General features: G+C 40.2%; 1 long non-coding RNA gene across 1 annotated transcript; it reads left to right on the forward strand.

Annotated features, from left to right (window-relative positions):
- The first annotated feature begins 292 nt into the window (after positions 1–292).
- LOC115598353 lies at positions 293–20,673 on the forward strand. Its single transcript, XR_003987593.1, has 3 exons — positions 293–375; positions 16,551–16,652; positions 20,593–20,673. It is a non-coding gene; the product is annotated as an uncharacterized LOC115598353 (long non-coding RNA).
- Positions 20,674–21,654: the final 981 nt, after the last annotated feature.

Genomic DNA, 21,654 nt, shown 5'->3' on the forward strand with positions numbered 1-21,654 from the left:
TCAGAGAGCCACAGAAGTGTTCTGAAAACTGTTCTCTTGTGAGAGGCTGAATAGCTTTTAGGACACTCAAAAGATGGAGTTGGCATCAGGCCCCAAAACAATGACAATAATTTTCCAAAACTCTTTATTGCTTTTTTGGTTTTGTTTTCTTTGAAAGCTTGAAAACAGATTCAGTCCAAAAGCGTATTCTCAACTCTAGCTACACCTCAATTGTGTTTATATGGAATAACTGTAAAGTTCTCAAAATCCTTTTTGGTTTTCATCTACAATATTGTGTATAACCTGCAGGTATCATCCCAGTGCTGACAGCAAATTTCTGCCTAGTCCACAGGCACAGGAGTCCTTCCCAGCTTGTCCTGTAACAAGGAGTTAATTGTGAGTATTTTTCGTGATACATTATTATAAAATGAACCTTTCTCCTATTTTTCTTCTGTATATTTTATCAGTTGAAGTTGTTCCTGTTGCACACCAATGTATGTTCAGTAAGAGACTGGTATGACTTCTGTCAGCAACCTGGCTGGTTTGCAAAGATTGGAAGATGTTTTGCCAATATTTTTAGCATTCTAAAACCAATGAACAGCAAGTTTTTATTCTTTATGTAGAGACCTTATGCATTTGGACAGGGGGAAGAGAGGTTGAGAAGCTGGTAACTTATATAAACTGAGTGCACAGGCTCAGAACACAGTCTCTAACCTGGTGTTTAAGGCACTTTTTCAAGTTTGGAAGGAAGCAAACATTATATTTAAGTATAAGCACACATTTATTTATTTATATATAAGTATAAGCACACATTTATTCTGGGTTGGGTACCTGCAGGCTCAGCTGGGAGCCATTTCCTTCAAGGTTTATCTAAAATGTTTGTGAGTGCACTAGTGAAAGGTTGAAAACATGTTTGGTGTTAGTGATAAGTGCATTGTTTATTCAGGACCCACCAACTGAGCAAAATTAGTCCGTTTTAAGATTATCTGCACTACTTTCCTCTGAAAGATTAGGGAGGTCTTTGAGGGAGGAAGGTTTGGGAAAGGCTATTTGATATCATAGCCATGTAGTGAAATTCTCATTAATGCTGAGGGAACTTTTCCTCTACATATTCCAAGAGGAACAAAATAACTCTACAGCTGTATGAGACCAGAAAATATGGTTTAAAACTTTTCTGAGTATTACAAGGACTTCTGGAGAAGTTAAAAAAAGGACAGAGAAATGTGTCTTAAGGGTCCTTCACATAAATATTTTGCCTTAAATTTCAGTCCCAAGATTAATTGTCCCCAGTCTCCAGCCTTACTTCCAGTGCATCAGAGAGCAGTCCAGAAGCAAACTCAGCATTTTTTTCCCCCTTCTTAGTGGAGCATTAATCTGTAGTTTTTGTGATTTAATAACATACTTACAGAAGTTTTCTTGGCTAAAATCTGATACATAATGCTGGTGACCTCCAGTGCCCTTCCTTTCTCTGAAGCAAAGGCCTTAATTGTTGGTCCTCTCACACGTACAGAGAGGCCACTCAGAAGGATGAAATCCAATATAAATAAATGACATTGTGTGAGGTCAACTTTCAATTTAATATTTATTTTACCCAGATGCCTGGAATGAGTGGCTAGGCTACATCTCAAGGTTCAAGAAAAACTTAGTGGGTACTTAGCAGGGAGCTAAGGAGAGACATGGTGAAGCATCTGTGCTACATTATATTTTAGGGAGGCTCCTCTAGCTTCAAACCCCTCAGGCTTTATGATGTCTGTAGTGCTGAGAATCTCAAGCCTGAGAAATGGCTGTCTGATAACTGAAAGGAAAAAAAAAGATAATGGTAAATAAGATCCAAGCCAGACATCTATGTTTGGATCCTATGAATGCCAAAGGGATGCACGCTGGCAGCTCTGAACCTCCCCTCAGGTGAACCCATTTAGGAGGAAGATCATGTTCATTACATGCCTTTAAATCCTCTTCCTTCACATACTTCACATATCCTACAACTAAATAAAATTCAGATGTCCTGAAGGTTTCTGCTAAGTGTAAACCAACCAACTGTCCAGCTGAGTAGGAGTTAAATGCCAGCAGATCTGTATAGTGCCTGGTGGGTTTGGGCTTCATTTTGCCATTATTATGGCACCATTTATTCCCTTGTATTCCTGGTAGCTATAAAAAGTCCATTCTTGTTCATAAACTGCCTAAGAAATCCAATTAAAATCTAATTTACTTATGACATGTTTATTTTCTGTAATTAATTTGGCTTTAGTACTCTAGGAAGTTCATTTTGTTTTGAGTTTCAGTTCTGGCTGTAGAAATTTCATTCTAAAACTTCAGTGATGTGTTTATGGAAAATGAAAAGAAAATAATAATCATAATAATAAAAAACAAAACAAACAAACAAAAAAAAAACCCACCCAAAAAACCAACCAAACAACCAAACAACCCCCCCCAAGCAAACAAATAAAAAAATCCAACCAAACAACTTTCCATGTAAATGATGAATGTATCTTTCTCTATGAAGTACAGTGGATAATTAGAGGCATGCAGGTAATACCTGATTACAAATCCACCTTTTTATTGTAGTCTTCTCCTAGATTATCCTTTCCTGGTAGTGGGGATGCTGCACCTTCACAAATGGCATATTTAAGCATTTTAACTTCTTCAGGGTACAGTCCTCACTCAGAACTGTCCTGTGTATCCAGCAAATACCTTGTCTGGCATTTATCAGGCAGAACATCTTGGCAAATGGATGACTAAATGGAGTGCATTTTAATTGTTAAGAAGCATCATTCTGAAGAGTCAAAACATTTTCCACATAAGGAAAAAACAAGTCACAGGAGCTACTGAGAACACTTGAGGTTCTTCTATAATCACAGAGCTTTGTCTTTCTTACAGAATTACTGTCTCTATAAGGACATATTTACAAGGGGTTTGGTACTATAGATCTGTTTGCACAAAACTTATATTTATACCACTTGGTTCAGAAGACAGGCCATAAAGTTAATTAAGAATAACACAGATATTGCTGAACTCCATCCTACTTTGACAAGCTGGCTTCAGGTATGATATTAATTATTTCAGCTGAGCTCAGGTACTTCACAGCACTTGGTGGTGGTGTGCACAGCATTCAGGACCTTGAGCACATCTGAAATCACTGAACCTTTTTAATCATGAGTTTTTCTTTTGCCAGTGGGTGTTGAACTCTTAATAAATGGGGTCTTGATAGTTTGGAGAATGGGTATTCCAGAGCAGACCCCCTAAATTATCCCCTCTGACGTTCTTGCTCCTGCGCATCCAGCTTCTGAGAGCAAATGAAGAGTAATGGGGCCTGGGAGAATAAATCCTCTGTGAAGCAGTGACTGGTGCCATGATGTAAATTCTTGGGAAATAAAGTGTTCTCCTGACTGTGTTTAAACAGCATTAGGAACGGGGAGGAGGCATTAAACAAAGTCCACCTAGTGCAATACTGAATGAGGGCTTGCTAACTGCCAGAGTCCCGATGATTCAGTGAGGGCTGAAGAAAAACAAAAATAATCCAGTACCCACAGGACTACCAAAGCACAGAGGGGCTCTGAACTGAAGTTAGACCCAGAATCTCCCTTCTGGCATTTCCCATATTCCTATTGCTTGGCTTAGGCTCCTATTGTTCTAATGTTGCTCAAAAACCCAGCGTATCCAAACGTCCTGTGTATAGAACACTGCTACACACGGAGGGCCCCTTGAGCACAGCTTTCTCGTGAGAACAGCTCCTCTTATTGCCATACAGAGAACTGGATGAATAACCCCACTGCTCTTAAAGTCATTTCAGGTTTGCCACTTCTTTCTGCAGTGGATTTCTACAGATTTCACCCCCAATACTCCTAAGGGTCAAAATACGACTGGAGGAAATGAAAGCGAACGGCACTAAAACATCAGCAGTAAACCTGTCCCACAAACTTCTTGTGGTTTTACAAGGATGTAGTTAATACATTAAGTTGTTGTTACCTAATTAGGTGACTTTTATTGTGTCCTCAAAAAGAAAACTGGTACCAAATGGCATGTGTGTAGGAATGAGAGGATGAGGACAATATGAGCAGGGAAGAGCCTCCGAGCCTCCACTTGAAGCCTGACTGCAGTGTGGGAGCAGAGACAATCTGAAGGAGAACTTAAGTATATGGAGGAAATCATTAGCAAATAATAATTAGTAAGAAGTTATTGGTGCTTTTGTCTTTGTAGAAATAAACTGATCACAAGCAAACTCATCCTTGCAATGCTGTTCTAAATAACACCTGCATAAATGCACATTATAAGTACAGGTGTAGATATATGTACACATATTAACAGGCTGTTTGGTGGGAGAGAAAGCTCAGCTTTGTACCTCAACAGATTATCTGTGTTTACAGGTAGCCACAACAAACCATGGGAAGGGTTTTTGCAAGATGAGAATGAGAATTTTGCAAGCTTCTTTAATTAATTTGGCTATTTACAAATGACCCAGAAATGCTACCGGGGTTGCTCTAGATTTGACCCACTTATCTCCACAAGCTATTTTTAAACTAAGACCTCTGGTATTTTCCTCTTTAGGCACTGATATTGTTTTGTCATTAGTTACCTACTATAACAGCAGAAAATAGCAAAAAGTGGCCACTTGATTTTTCAGTGGGGGGAAAAAAAAAAACCAGTGAAAAACCCAACAAGAAGCTTTCCATATGGAGGTTACTTACAAGTTGGACCAAAAGCCTTCATTCTGCATTTGATGTTAGAAGAACCAGATATAAACTGCTACTTCTTCTGCAGTGATCTTTTAGGAGACATTTACGAGGAGGAATAAAGCCAAACTCTCAAATAAAATAATGGACTCAGCAGCCATTTATCAGTCTTTAATCACTGCCTTGCTATTTAATATCATGTTCTAGGAGACACACAGGATCTTTGCAGAAAAAGGTTATTAAACACAGACTCCTGCTCTTTTTTTTCAAATAATCAGGTTCCAAATACACCCAGAGTGTGTCATTTTCCAAGAAAGATTTCCAGTTGTTTTTAGAACTATTCTCTCTCCTACTTCTGTATATTTAATTTTTATTATTATTATTTTTTCCCCTACATTTCTGTAGAAGGGACCAGTGGTATCTATGTCTCATGCTTCATCCTTTAATCTTTTAACTTCTAATATCAAAAACAGACCCCAAGCATTATGCCATATAAATAAGTAAAATGGCCATAATAGCCAATTAAAAGTTTGTGTGAGCAACGTTTTATTCCATTACTGCTGTTTATGGGTTCCTGTCTTTTTTTTTAAAAAAATACTGGTTCTAAGAAAAGAGCAGTAGCATATTTTAATCATGTTGAGAGAGGGACAGAGGAGCTCAGGTAGGGAAGGGGGGAGCTGTTATTAAAGGATCTAAAATTTGAAGAGGAACAGTTGGATGAAATATGTTGATTTGGTCCTGACATTAAGAGAGACATTAACAATTTTATACATTTTTTTCACTGTTTGGGGTGGTTTTTTTGTTTGCTTGTTTTTCTATAAAAACTTACCTTTTAGTATAGCTTTCTTCAGAAGCAGAGAGAAGCCAGACAGACCCTTTACTGCTCAGCTAAACCATAAATGCTGGATATCCACTGTAGCAGCACATGAAGCAAGCTGTTGTTGAAAAAGGTCTTGTGGTAGATGTTTATTTCTTAATTGCCTTGAGCACAGACGAAACCCCCTTCTCAGAACAAAATCATCTGCAATGCCTACAGGATTTATGTCAGGGGCTACCCAAAGGGCAAGTGCATTGGTTTGTAACTCTCACACCACAGCAGACTTGGAAAAAGAGAATTAAAGTCTGAGAAGAAAGTTTCCTAATGCCACATAAAGCTCAGCAAAGAAAATCTTGGCAGGTAGGGGGTGGAGGAGGTAAAAATCACAGAGGTTGTCTTGCTCCTCAGGAGCAGGGAAGGGATGGGGTAGGAGGCTGACAGAAACAATACTGAAGGGCTGAAAAATGCACACTACACAAATTATTCTATATATTATAATAATTATATAAGGTATAATATATATATGCATATATAAAATCTATATAATCATATAATTATATATAAATTATAACACTGTTTGTTATAAGTCTTCAGCTTCTATGGTAGAGTATCTTGCAGAAGTGACAGCCTGAGAAATACCTTCTTGTTCACCATAGTCTCTGACATGCTGCACATGGTGAATGAAGATAATTCAGTCACCAAACCCTGCTGCTGCTCAGTTTAGAAATCCAAGTGATAATTCTGTACCCATCTGATTTCAATCTGTGCCTGAAGTGAGCTCCCTGTGTTACCTGTGCTGTCAGTGGCACAGGTTTGTTCTGCTTTTCTCTTCCTCTTGTCATATTTTAAAAACCCTAATTTGTTATTGCAGTCTACACGTTCTTATAACCCATAATAAAGAGGGACATTTGGTGATGTTGGTCTATTTAGAAGAGGGATATGATCTAAAAAAACCCCATAATGCTGTTTTAGGAGAAAAACAGCCCCAGAGTGAACAAGAGCAAACTGCTCATAAAGGAATCCATAACTTGCAGCCACCTCAAGGCTTCCTTAGGAAGCAGAATGTTACAGTCTCTTTTGCAGTCAAGATCCAATGGCTCCCACCTGTACCCAAAAGCACAGAAAGACACTGCTATTTGCATCTTTTCATCTCTTTCCTAAAGTGCTCTCTGGAAGGCTGACAGCACAGGAGAAGTTCCAAACCAGTCAGTCCTGCATGCACTAAGTATCTAGCTCAGGTCTAAGCAGCCCCACAGTGACAGCCAAAGAAGTTCTTCAAATCACCAAAACCAGTCCTTCAAATCACATTACATTTGCACAAAATCTTACTCAATAGCAAGCACTGCATTTTTCTGAGAATAGAAGTATTTTCCATTAATTAAGAGTTCTCAAAAGTTGTAATGAAATACCAAGCACATGCCATTAATAGTCACTTGGGGCTGAAGAACAACCCTGATAATATCTGTGTACTGCTTAAAACTCTCCTGCCAAATGCTATCTGTCATCTGGATCTCTCACATCAGGAGCCTGGAGATTGCTTGTTTCAGATAACACCCAGAAAACTTCCTTTTCCAAGGAACAAGTCATTTTTTCACATAGTGGAGAGATGAAATGGAAAAAATAAAGTGCTTGAAAGAAGTTTCTAACATGCCAGGTTGCCAAAATAAAATGTACCTTTTTTGACTAAATGGTAGGAAGAAGCACATCCAATTGTCAGGAGAGGACAACTTAAGAAAAACTTATTTTTCTTGTAGCTCCTGACTGATATTAGTAGAGTCTCTACACACCTGATCTTGTATATTGTATTCTGTATTACTTTGAAGCTCTATACAAAAAAATACTACCCACATGATTAATGAAATGCAATTTATCTTTTAGAATAAACCTTTTCTGGTTTTTCTTACAAGTCAGCTGTAGCTAACAGATGGTGAGTCCTCAATAAGGCTTTCAGGACTATTGCAGGGGTATTTTCTCTAATCTCCTAAAACAAATAAGTACCACTATAAATCCTCAAGGCAACACACACACACACACACACACACACACACACATATATGAATAGACACACATACACATATGTATAAATATATATATATAGATACAAACAGACATGCTTTACCAAGAATATATCAATTATCACACACAGACATGCATACATATGTGTGTACCTATATATATATATTAAAAAGTAGCTTACTACATTCCATAAGATACTCAACAAAAGAATGGGAAAAAATCTTTTGCAATTCTTTATTTTTAAGGGGATTTTTTCTTTTATTGTTCTACTTTTAAATTTACCACTGCTATGAGATAATGCCCTTTTATTATCCTATCTAGACTTGGTATCAAAATGAATACTTCAGTGCAGTCTGTAGCACTAACAAAGTAATAACTTTTAAGCAACATAAGAGATTGGAACTGTCAGGACTGTAGTGGAGTAAATAATTGGAAATATTAGTGACTAATTATTGTTTCAATAGCTGCTTGAGTGAGCCACTGTCACAGCCCTACTTGTAACCACCCATGCTAATTCAGGTTTTTGGCACAAACCCTGGAATATGACTGCTTTTCAGCAAAATCCTTCTGTACACAGATCATTTCAGCTGCAGCTGAATTCACACTGCAGACTGGAGCTGCTGCTTCTCTGCTTTTAAGTGGTGTTTTGTTTCTGGTTGGAAAATGTGCTTCAGGATGCAGTGGTACAACTGAACCACAGCAGACATGAGCAAGGATAACTCTCAATCTATCTTTAAAAAAAACTACCATCTTTTATGTTAATTTTGTTTTGTGTTAAGTGCTTGACTAAACCTATTCTGCCCACAAATCCTCACTGCTTTTAACCTAAAACTTTTTTTCTGCTCTTTGTCTGAAAGCACTTATTAACAGTGCAACCTCCTATCCCTCCTCATGCAAGTGAAGGAAGAAAGCAGGAGTCAAATTATGAAAAAACCAACACTTCAATTGTTTGATCATAAAAAGTTTAGAGGCTCCCTGTTTTATTGACTGGTCTGGAGTACAGCTATGTACACATGTTCAACGTGTTCACAGGCACTGCACAAGTAGTTCTTATTTTGTTTTTGCTTGTAGCAAGGTCATTATTTATCTTTTATTGAAGATGCTTTAGTGCAAAATCGTCTTATAAAGCTTTATATTATGGACTCATAAACCAGCAGTAAAACCATTCTCCTCAGTGTAACTTGATAGATTATAAAGAGTTTTAACCTACAAGCAATTTTTAAGGTTTGGGGCGGGGATCTTATTGGAAAAAAAAACAAACCACAGACATCTTTTACTCACAGGATTCTGCTATAACTGCATTTCCAGCACATGAAGTACCCCAGGGCTAAACAAGACTGAAAATGGCCTGTACTCAACTATCCTAAATGCCAAGCCAGAATGTTTAATCCTTTTGATAAAAGTTTTCACTTATAATTTGAATTCTTTTTTAACCTCTTTCCCTTTAAAGGGAAGTACAAAGCTTTCTGGTAAGGAGTGGTTTCAGGAGCTGCCTCTTTCCTGGCCTGGTTTATTTGGAAGCACACAGACTGGGCTGGGAGGCTGGCAAGTCTTATTTTATTTTCTTTTAGCATATGTGACTTGATAGCAACTCAGTAAGATAGTCAGAAACTCACCTGCTTAAGCTGTATAATTGTGGAAATACAGGGTATGAATGTGATCTTAATGCAGTTTGTCTATTTTCAAGACTTTCTTAATATCTAAATCACTGCTTTAGATTTGGAAGGGAAGTGTGCAAGTGACTCCCTGCAGCTTCTCAGCAGCCTGAAATGAGGCTCCCAAGCTAGTTTTAAGCTATGCCATGTAGGTTTTTTCCTAAGCACAGGTTCACTTGAGAGGATTCTTGGAAACTGGGTATTGTGCTGCTAGAAATGTGAATATAAAATAATAGTATGAAAATATAGGTACCTGGTAAAGGAATAACTACATAAACACCTCTGTGAGCTTCTGAGGGTGGACTCCCTGAATATGAGGAAGTCATCAGCCATTATTTGGTTATTTCAGTCAAACATAAGCTACAGCTGCTTTATTTCCAGTTATCCAGCTTCCTTTCAGCCACTTGCTGCTCACAGCCCTGGCTTTGCTGCAGTTTGAAGCATTTTGACTGTTTGGCTTTTAAAAGAAACCTCTGCAGTGAATTTTTACTGCTAAATGGTTTGTGGATTATTCATATATTAAACCCTGTCACCTGTATTTAGCTGCAAATCCTAAATTAATGGGAAAAACTCGACACAAGAGTCCCTGATACTCTGCTAAGCAGAGATGCTAAAATAATTCAAAAGCACCTTTAGAAGAATTGTGGCACACTTCCAAGGGAAAAAAAAAGGAGTAAGAGAAAAGCAGCCTGCTAGTGGGATGATATTAATATTAAGCCACTATTAAAGAGAATTACAATCCAGTTCTACAAAGATTCACACGTTTCACTCTAAGTGTGCCAGAAGGGCTCCTGACCCCAGTGAGCTGCCCCACATCCACCCAGCCCACTTCTACTGATGCTCAGGAAACCAAAGCTGGGCAGTTCATCACTGGAGCCATTGCTAACAATCCTCCCTGCCAGCTGAGAGCAGTGAACACCCACTCAAATTTGCTTTTCTTTTTCTACTCAAACAGAAAATTTGTTATAGTAGACAGGAGCATCTGCTTTCAAAATGAAAGAAGACAGGAGAGATGAGTAAATCCCAGCCATTTAATTCCACATACACTTCTTGTTCTTTATGATCCTAATTCATTGGGATGTGTTATGTTAGTGCAAGTCTATCACACTCTGTATTATATTTAATTCGTAGATATTTTTATACAAATTGTTATAGACACAAAACAACTTGGAGGTAGAGGCAGAAGTTCCCCCATGTCAAAATGGCCCATGCATGCCCCCTTCTATTTCTTTTTCCTAAGTTAACATGAAAATATTGGGCAATTTAAGTGACTGAAGCAATTTCGATCATGTCTGACTGAATGGCTGTCCACCTCTTCATGTGGAAATAAAGGCTTTTGTTAAAGTACAGATGAATTACTTAAACTCCAGGGGGAAAAAAAATATATTTTGGCTGTGCATTTGTTCATTAGATCCAGCTGCACATGATTAACTGTCCATAGCTGGTTTTACTAATAAATCATGCCTGACAGATTTTGTTTTGCAAGATGGCAGGAGAAGAGGGCTTTTGTTTGGGGTTTTTTTGTGGTTGTTTTTTATCACAGTTGATTTATTTGTTTTGTTTTGTCTTCTGCTTGGGACCTTCTGGCAACAATAGTACAATATTCTCCTTTCAGAAAAGAAGTGTATTTTTCACTGAGAATCCCCAGCTTACAGACCACAGTGGGAGTGGGAAAATTGAAGTGGGCAAAACCAATTCCATAAATCGTTGAGCTGTTCTGTTGCCACCTACCCAGATTCTGAAGCAAAGATGTACATAGACACACATACATCTTTTAATGCCCATGTAAGAGCAGTCATTCCCCAGCCAGCCTACACCTGCATCTAGCTGATAACCCACATGTCATCTCCTCACTCGTGTCTCCTACAGGAGGTGGGACAGAGGGAGGTCTGCCATAATTTTACATTTTTTTTTCCATCTGGGTGATGTATAACTGGACCTCATCTCTTCTGCTGTCCCACATAAATCCCAAGCAGCAGTGGCTGTGGGGTCTGAGCCATCTGCCCATGGAAACAGACACTCATTTCTCTTTCTGAAAATCCGAAGGAACCCTTATCCCTTGCAGAATTTGCAGAGGTAGTGATAGCAGTGAGAGAGAAAGCCCCTCAGCATCCTGCAGCCCTGGGCTCTGTCCCTCTGTGCACATTCATTGCAACCTCTCTGCTCTTTTCACTGATAACATTTTCAGAGGATGGAGTGGATTCCTCACAGAGGGCACTGTACAAGAAAACCCCTCATGTTTGCAGCATTTATACATGTATAGTCCTATTACACATACATCATGCAGTTATACAGTGTATTTATTATCATTAAATAAAACCTGCCAGAAGGTATTGGACAGAATTATTCTCACTTTGCACCAGACAAAACTGTGATTTTTTTTTTCCCCTAATATACACAATTTTTATGACAACCACCTGTGTTGCAACTGAATTCTTCTCCAGAGCTAAAGCCATAATTCCAATGGAACCTTCTGTTCCCCTGGAAACAGACGTTTTTGAACCTTTTGTGACATATTTATGGCTTTGGTGGTGTTTATTTTCCTCCTCTTTGGTTACTGTATGAACAGACTGTTAATTTTCCCTTCTCTTGCCTCTGTTACACTGGTACCAGTAATTATTGAGCACTTAATGAACCCTCAGAGTCCATGGAACACACTGACTATGGCAACTGCTTCTGAGCCCCTCCATTTCTAGTGCCAACAACCCCCTGCACACACTTTGCCTAAAGAGCCCTTTAATATGAAAGCAGAACCTCAGCAAAGGTGTTTTATTTCCCATTTTCCTTTCCTGAAGACTGTTACACTCCAACCCAACTCTTTTCTATAGCACAAAGTGATCCTTACCTGGCAGCACAGCCAGGCTGCATTTCTGTCATGACACAACTATGAAGCTCAGCTTCTGGACCTGAAATTTGTCCTCATATTCACGTGTAAAAAAAAAAAAAAAAAAAAATGTAAGCAGCATGAGCACTGCTGTAGATCTGTGCAGATCCTGGGTGTCCCTGCCTTAATGCTTTCCCCAGCTGCAGGACATGCTCACAGTGCAAGCTGCGGCTGCTGTCCTCTTGTTTCATGGACAGCTGAGATCTTCATGTCAGAAGAAGATTAGTTTTCAGCCCCAGTGTCTCTTCTTTTGTGCTTTCTAATAAGAATCCTTGCCAAAGAGGATGGGGCTGCTTTTGGTGTAATTCAGAAGCTTTGGCATGGCATAAATTCTGGGTAATTCCACAAGAGCAAAGCTCTTACCCAGAGCTGCCCCAGGAGCTGTGCCCTCACTCCTTTGTGCTCTCCTGCCAGAAGGACTAAAGGGATGCTAAGGACAGAGGGCCCTTCTGAAAGCGTGACAAAAGCAGCCTCAGATCTCCTTTCCTGAGAGCCTGCTCCTGCCTTCCACATTCTCTTTCACAGCCCATCAGGCAGGGATTAACTGCATCTGGGCAGATAGGAGAGGAAGGATGCTGAGCAGCTCAGACTCAAGTACAGCTTATAGAAAGTGAGCAGCAGGGCCCCTGCCTGCCTGGATATTTAAAAAAAAAAAAAAAGACTAAAACACTTCATGTCATCGAGGTTGTGCATGAAGGAATGAACAGAGAAAAAAAGGAAATTAAGCATATAAAAACTGGAGAACAGTCTGCTTTGCATAAGTTGGTGGAGGACAGAGATAATAATCTGTGATGTTTTCTTATGGAAAATTCTTCTATCTTTTCCTGAACTCTTTGTTTTCCCAATTATCTCAGCAAGTTAATATACTCACTTCTATTGCTTATTACTGTTGGGTTTTTTAATTATTTTTTTTTCCACAGAGAACAGTACCAAGGTCTCATGCATTTGTATTTTAGGACTCCTTAACTTTCTTTCTAAAGCCAAGAGGTGCTGACCACTCCTGCAGCCTTTGTCTAATGCTCAGCAGAAGGGATTAACAGGTCCCCAGGTTTTGTTCAGGGATGGTGGGTGATGCATCGACCAAGAGTCATTGGTTTCACTCTTCAGAAACAAAACCATCAGGCAGGGCAAAGAAAAGTAAGATTTGCTAAATAGCATTTCTTTTATCCTTTACCTTTTGATGAGTTCTGTGGCTCTGCTGTCCACACCCCCCCAGTTGTGCCTGATTTCCTACACCAAGCTGTAGTTCAGCTTCAACCCTGATTTTCAGGGATTTTGACATGTCACTCTTTATCCCCCCCTCCTTTTCACAGCCAGGCAGCATATCTACAGCCTTCTGACCCCTTGTGTTGTGTCTCTAAGTACAACATATACATTTACAGGCATTCCAGGAATCCCTGTGCATCCAGTGAAATCCACATGGAACTTTCTGTGCCCATATCCCATCATATTTTCACATGAACACATGGCTTTTATAACAGATCCTGCTCATAATTTGGGGCCCTCCTTTTTCTGGGATCCAGCCACAGGATGGATTTTTTCATTAGTAGGGGCCTAAGACTTTACACTTGACTTTGGAAAAAGAGCAGGCAGTGGGGCCAAGTTCTAAGCTCTGTGCTCAGGATCATGCAGTCTGTTGTGTCACAGCAAAAATGTGATTCTGGGAGAAACCAGAAGCTCAGCTGGGCCTGGGGGGGCAGCTGATGGCAGCAGTCTTGGGCACAGTGCCTTACTTTTAACCATTTAGCACAAATAACTTGCATCAGCTTTTATCCAGCTGTCTTCTAGCTTCTTTATTATAAGAGACTGGTACCTACCCATGCCCAGCAGAAAGGCATATTCCTGTCTCAGGAGTGTCCTTAATTTTTATTATAAATAGAGCTGTATGTGCTGCAATTCAAAGAAATGAGGAAAATGGGGAATATTCCTGAGTACCACTAATAGCTTGAAATTGTCATGACACCTCCCATCACGGGCTCTTTCCACCTTGGGAGAAACATTAATAAAGTCTATTTTTAAGTGCCTCACCTTTTCATGAAGCACCTGTGTTCATCTTTAACATTAAGTAGGTGTTGATCCACCTTTGTGGAAACCCTATCACCTGTAGTTTCAGAATAAATAACAGAGAGATGCTCCTAAGGAGGCTTGAAACATGGAGAGTTAAGAAAAAGACAGGAAATCTATTAGCACAAGGTAATTCTCACCCAGGCCAAAGTTACCCTGCATTGCTGTTGGGTTAGATTAAACAGGTTTTATCATTGAAAAGAGCTAAATGGCTTTTTACAGGTACCACTGATCTTGGAAGATTGTCCCAGTGCCCATGGGACATCATGAAATAACCATACAGATTGATGATAAATTAGGGGGACCCTCCTTTTAGGTACCTAATAAGGCTGTGCCATCCTTCTGCAATTAATCTGTGAGAAACCCATTTAAAGAGCACTTGATGTTTTGAAAAATAGGGCTGACCTCAGCTGCCCAAGTTGAAATCACTTGGCAAATCCTAACAAGTTTGGGCATTACAGAGTGAGGCTTTGCTGCACCAAGCTGCCAGTGCTCTGAATGCTGCTCACAGGGACCATTCACATCCTCAGCTCTCCCTGGAGATGCTGCAGTGCCAACCAGTACTGATGGGCTGAGGTTTTATTTCACATCCACTCCCTACCTGCCAGCCAGCCAGGAGGCTGAAACTCTGGCCTTGTTTAATCCAACCTTATTATCTGTTTATCATTATATGCATTTACAAGGTAAGGATCACTGCAGCATCTGGACACACTCTGCAACTACATGGGCCAGACCTGAATCCACTCAAATTGTTAATATGGTGAAGCATTTATTGTATCCCAGCATTGTTTCTGTTGTGCTGTACACAGTCTGAACCTGCTGGGAAGACAGATCTTATCCCAGGGAGCTTAAAGAACAGAAAGGCAATTTTTTCCAAAGAGCAGAGCAATGGTATTATAGGGGTCAGTCCTGGCTTTTCTCCTGACTTTTAGCATTAATAAAACTACAGTTCAAACTAAGGAATTTCTTCTGTGAAGAACAAGGACAAAAAAAGCTCTGCCTCTTGTGTAAGGTTGAGAATGGAATATTTAATACTTACACAGCACTGATTCCCTGAAACAAGACCAAAATTCAGAGGTTTGGGGCTGCTTCTTCACTGTTATGTGCAGAAGAAGCTCCCAGTTATCTCCTATTGAAAACAAATTCCTGAACATCTCTACAAGTGTTTGGGAAGATGGGGTTATCTCTCCTGTTCAGAGCTTGACTTCTTGACTTGCTCTTAAAAATGGTAAGAAATAGCTGTGATTTGCCTGATTTTCCTGGTCACTTAACTTGCAAGAAACAATCTCTAAAGAAGGGGAGAAAGCTGCAAGAAATAATTTCTAAAGAAGGGGAGAAGGCTGCTCCTTTTTGTACAGCTCTTTTCTTATGCCAAACGTACACATGGCTGAATCTCTCCAAACTGTACTTCAAAAAAAAAACCAAAAGTACATCAGCTGTATAAATTGATGGGCACAACAACAAACCTTTTGTATGCTTATGATTAGTATAAATCTTATCAGTAATGCCTACCTGAGAATAACAGGAAAAAGGGGGAAAAGATGTCCAAGTCCAAGTGTTATATGAATAAACAGAGAGAGGTACACAGACACACACCTAAATATACACCTTTCTAACCATGTGAGCCCTTCAAAGCTTCAATTAAACAAGCATCATTCTCCATAACCAACAAAACTTCTGGACACATTCTTCTTTCCAGAAATGCAGCTGACTCTGGTATGTTGTTAGTGGGAAGTGACTGCAAGTAGGGGATTTGAATAAACATTTATTTATGTACAATTATGTCATCTGGGGGATGCTCCAGTTTTTTTCTGGCAAAGGGAGAGATTAAATGGAAAGAGCAGAATGGATGAACCTGGGACTGGGCTGGTTTTCTTCCAGTGAAGAAAGAAGGCAGTGGCACAGAAACTCTCCCCCACATGATGGAAATGTCTCAGGGGGACTTTGTCTCACCACTGCCAGCTCTATGTCCCCCACCTTAATTTTTCCCTCACAAACAGATTAAGTTGAAATAGCTCATTTTATATATGATGATTGTTTGCAGTTGCAACCCTCCCTTAGCACTCTAAGAACTGGGGAAAATGTATTGTTTGTTAAAGCTGTATTTTGCTAATAACATCTGGCAAGAGCTCAGCTTCCAGAGAGCACTGCTCCTCTTTACAGGAGGTGCTGTCATTCTGGACAGCAACAAATCTGAAGCACCATTTGATGCCTGGGTTGCTATGGCAAATTCACGTTTCAGTTTAATAATGTTGTAGATAATAAGACAGAATTGTTTGCAAATGGATAGAGAGGGGGTTCCACAAAGCTCCCAGGTCCCCTCCACTTGGGCCAAGGTCTGCTTTTTCCTGCCAAGCCTTGCAATTCCTGCACCTGATTCCTGCACAGCCCCCTGGCACATCTCGTGCATTTTTAGCTGCATTTTCCTGCTCTTGGTTATTCTGAACTTCTTGATTTATGAACAGTTTCTAGATAAGCTGCAGAGGAAGATTCTTGGGCCTTGATAAAGAAGATTTTTATGAAGAAGCAGACTCCAGGCAGCATCCCAACCAGCTGAACACTTTCAGGTACTACCTAATACCACTCTGTGGTTAAGGAATTGCTCTCCCCTGATACCTGACACAGATGAGTGCTGGTGGGGCAGAAGAAACCACTCCAAACCTCACCAACTCAAGTAAAAGCAGAGCTGCTAACAACACAGCCAGCCCACTCCACCTCTTTACAAACTCACCTCTCAAGACAAGGACATTTCACTCAATCCTGCCCTGAAACCAATGCAACTCTGGAGGACCCTTTGGCTTCCTCAGCTGAGATTTGTGGTGTCTAAAAAAACAGTAAAAAAAAAAGTATTTAGTAATAGCAAAAGAGATCTCCAAGGACATTATTTGCTTTACTTGTACCAGAGGTCAGCTGGTTTCAGCATGCATATTTGGTTTCTTTCTTTGTCAATATTTAACACCTATCAGAGAGAAGGGGGATGTTTTGCAGATAATGTCACTTTCACAGAATAATGGGAAAAAAAAAAAAGAGTATAAATATACTCTGAAGAAGGAATAGTTCATACTAATCACTAGTGCTCTGCCTGCAAGGACATCAGAGATGCAAAGGCAGAAACTGAACTGAAAAACTAGGGCTGCATCCCCCAGTCCATCTACAGCTGTGAGCTTTTGTGCTCCTGCTGGAGATCTGCTTATTTTATGCTAAACAGCTCCAAGGGAGAAAGGGAGGATATATTGTTTATAAAACATAATTGTTAACAACAGATTATAGGAGTGAAACCAGCAAATGACACATCAGCAAAACAGAACTCCACGTTAGCACTGAATTTATCTCATTTACTGCTTCCCAGGGCTGAGCTCAGCTCCTGCATCTCTGCAGCCAAAAGACTGGGACTGAAGGGCCCTTCCCAGGACACAGTGCCAGGAAGCACCAGGACACATCCTTTGGCACAGCCCAGAACTTCTCTCTGCTGAGAATGGCAATATTTTGTGACCTGTGTTTATGGTGTGATGGAGTTACATTTTATTTCTTTTTTAACTTCCACACACCTGAACTCTTCTTTTTAAAGTTTCACTTCTGGAAGAATGAAATATACCCAAATTAAACTCTGGTTAGATTATCTTCCCACAGCTTTCATTTTCTCTCATTTTTCACACTGCCACTGCTAGCCTGTATTAGCAAAGGAAAAAACCCCATATTTTTCACAATAATTGTAATGAATTAACTTTATTCAAGTAATTTTTTAAATACTGTGTGGCATGTGATTAAAATACCATAACTTACACACTCTCTCTTGCTTTTTAAATCAAAGACCAGTTATAATTCTACTTAATACAGAATGAAATGAGTGGTTTCCAGCCCTTCCTGTAACAGTTTAAATATAAAGAAAAAAAAATGTATAAAGTGCTTTCCAGTTACCAAACAACCCAGCACCAGTTACACTGGGGGTGTTTCCCATCAAAAATCAGAAACTTTCCCTGTCCCTCCTGCCCCATGCTTTTGACAACACCAATTTCCATAAGGGACGAAAACTCTATCTGATCTGAGTAGTGCCTTGAGAAAAGAGAATAAAATCTTGGGTTGTTGCCAATTCTACTGTCTTGGAACAACTTGTGCTATGAAAGCTCACACCACCATTGTTGCTAAAAAACTTTTTTTCTTAATATTGTCAAGACCTTTTCTCAAATCTCACTGATTTCAGGCCGATTCTTTTCTTGTAGCAACCACAGATTTTAAATCTCTGCAGGTCTGACCACCTGCAGAAGCTGCTGAAGCTGGGAAAAAGAACAAGCAGACTTTATTTCCCATGATTTAATTCCAAAAGTCTTGCACATGTGCTTAATTTAGAGTATGTGTGTATTCTCACTGGAACCAATGGGGATATGCAGATGACTAAAGATGTAGAAGAAGTTGTAGGATCTGGGGCTGAAATTAAGACAAGCTTTAACAAAGCTGCAGCTTTAACAAGAGAAAGCTGCAACAGAAGGGGAAATCAAAGCTGACAGAAGCAATAAACAGTCCTAATACTGTGGAGTCAGCCTCAGACATGTGCAGTGTGACCAGCATCACACCCCAGCTCAAAGTTTTAAAAGAAATGTAAAAATGAATTCCCAATCACAAATCATTTTCTCTTGTTGAGGAGAAGCAAAGTCCTGAGGATGAAGCCAAGTGAGAGCAAAGCAGTTTGCAGGCTGGAGAAAGACATGAACACTGCATGCTCACTGTGCAGTACAGGAAAATTAAAAGATGACCTCAGAATATTACAGATGTTTATGGCCATAGCAAAGATGAAAGCAAAAAGCAATTGGCTAAGAAACAGCAACAATTAAGGAAAGGTGACTCTGAAGATGTCTTTTGAAAGTGAGGACAAGAAGTGAGCTTTCCTAAAGGATGAATCAGGGGGAGGGCTGAGGGCAGAGGTTTGGAAGGAAGGAAGGAAAATCATCCATGGCAGCTGGATCTGCATGGGAGTCAGAGAAGTCAGAGGAGAGAAGGTGATGAAGATCAAGTATCAAAACCAGAGATGGGAAAGGCTCAGGTGAAGGTCTCAGCACTCAAGAAGACTCTCAAAACCACACTAGCACATGACTGAGGATAATACATTAAGAAACCATCAATCTCTTTTTTCTTTTACTTGACCTGAAAAATTCTTCCCTGTCACTCATACACTCACCAGTTTCAATGTACATTTAACATATACCATGAGATTAAAAAACCAAAACAAAAGTAGTACTGGAAATGTCATTATAATATTCCCTGCTCCAACACCTCATTTGGGATGCTGCTGCTGGCTTTTACACAAGCATTCCTGGTACCACCCTGATGTTTCAGATCACTTACCTCCCATTGGTTCCTTTGGGGCAGAATTTCTTCCCTCAGACATCCAATCTTCATATCCCTATGGAGTTATCCCTTTGTTATTGTAGACCTAGGCAAGAGTCAGGCATTTAGTAGGAAGTAAACACATAGGTATCAATATTAATTCTAATTACATTCCAATAGCACAAATTGTTTCTTTGACATTAAGCACCTGTTTAAAGTGATTTTTTAATTTTTTTCTTTTAGCTTAGCACCTCAGTTCTCAGACTGACACTCAGAATGACAGATGACCTCTAAAGACCAGAAGGCAACTTGGCTTGGGGGTGATAACTGTGGGTGGTCTGGAAGGGGAATGAGATAGGAGCTCAGTGAGATTTTCCAAAGGAAAAATCCTTGCAGCAAAAACCTCAGCTCAAATTTATGATGCATGTTACCTGTGTCTTGAAAGTTTTATGCTGACATAGTCAGGGATTTTGTTCTTAATATTAATTTCAACATTGACTCCAGTGCAGAGATGGGGCTGAGTCACAGCTTTTGGGGTCCTCGCCACATCAGAAAACCCCTAGAGTTTGAGGGCGTTTGGACTGACAGTTTTGGCTCAAATAATCTCAGGTCTTGTAAACATTTTGGCAGCCTTCCTATTTGTACATACCCAGCAAATGATGATGTGAACCAGCAAAGAGAATAAGTGTGCTAAAATAATCCTCTCCCCCCCTCCTGCTGTGCCTGTGAATGAAACTGAGCCCGTCAGAAAGGAGCAGATCTGCCAGTACCAGCAGGGAGGTTATCTTGGGTTTATTTACTATCAACTTTGCATATGTTGTTTGCTAAGAAAAATCCCCGTGAAGGGCAGATGGGCAGAACTGGGGAAGGATGCATTTCCACCACACACACGTGCATCTGTCTGACTTGTTAATTTCCTGAGTCTCTCAAACCATCCTGTATGGGACACCCCTAGGGAAAGGCACCTGAACTGATGAACAATCATCTCCATCAGGACAGGACAATGTGGGGAAAGGCACCTGAACTGCATCCAGCTCCATCAGGACAGGACAAGCTTCTTTGGCCAATGTCTCTGCCAAGCAGTGGCCACCTTGATGCAGCCCTGGGCAGGACCTACCTGATCCCAGGACTGTCCTCCCAGTCTCTTTTCTGTCCCTTGACTGCATCTGTCTTCTCTTTCCACAGGTCCCCACCTGTAAAAAGGACAAGAAAAACCAAAGGGGAGTCACCATCAGTGTTTTCTCAACTGCCTGATGTCTTCCACTTAGCAAATGGCCAACAGGTGAGAGAGGGAGGGTGCCAGAAGGAGATGAGTTTGTCCTTGTTTATTCACATCTGCTCCCAAACTCCTGCTTTTGATTTTCTGTGAGCACAAACCACAAGCAACTGCTGAGGGCTATGGGAGGAGCAGCACGAAATTAGTGCACGTGAAATCAGGATTAGTCCTTAATATGGGACAGAGCAAAAGGGCTGAGGAAGCCACAATAAACAGCTTGCAAAAGAGGGAAGGGGCAGGGGAAGCCAATAACGACAACCATGGTTTTAAAAGAGCAAAGATCCCAAAATAAAGCCCACAACATTGGTGGTCACTTGTGCTGTGCTTAAGCTGTCATCTGTTGGATCTGGCAGCCTGCATGTCATTCAGCAGATAAATGGCTTTACCAGAGCCCTCTGGACAAGCAGAATATACAGTGCACATATTTAAAGCAGACTGCTAGGGCTGGGGGAAACTGTGTTGGTGGTCACAGACACCAAAGAATCAGGTATAGGAAACTCTGAGTAAAGCAGACATATGCTCAGAGGAGAAAATAATGAGAAGCAAACCTTTTTTTTTTTTTTTCTCCCTTCTTAGCCAACATTTTGGCAATCCAGGCTAATTGCACAGGAGCAGAGCCACCCATAAATTTAAGAATACACAGAGATTACGTTTGTGTGGCAAACCTGGAAGTGGTCTTTTCTTTCAGGTAGCCACAGAGCCATACAGTCTGCTTTGGGAAAGCAGGACATTTTATTTGCTCTCATCCCAGTTGCTGTAAGGCACCACATCTGGCTGAGATCCTGCCTACCCTGCAGCCTATTAAAGATGCCCCAGCAAAGCAGTTTCAACTGGATGCCATGTGCTGAGTTGCAGCAAAGCAAGAAACAGTGGGATTTTTTTCTTTTTTTCAGATTATTGCATGGGCTCAGAAACCCTGAGCCTGTGCAAACATTAAAAAATATTCAAAATATTTTAACTGGAAAACACAC

The sequence above is a fragment of the Calypte anna genome, chromosome 4B (assembly GCF_003957555.1).
Source record: "Calypte anna isolate BGI_N300 chromosome 4B, bCalAnn1_v1.p, whole genome shotgun sequence".
NCBI lineage: Eukaryota > Metazoa > Chordata > Aves > Apodiformes > Trochilidae > Calypte > Calypte anna.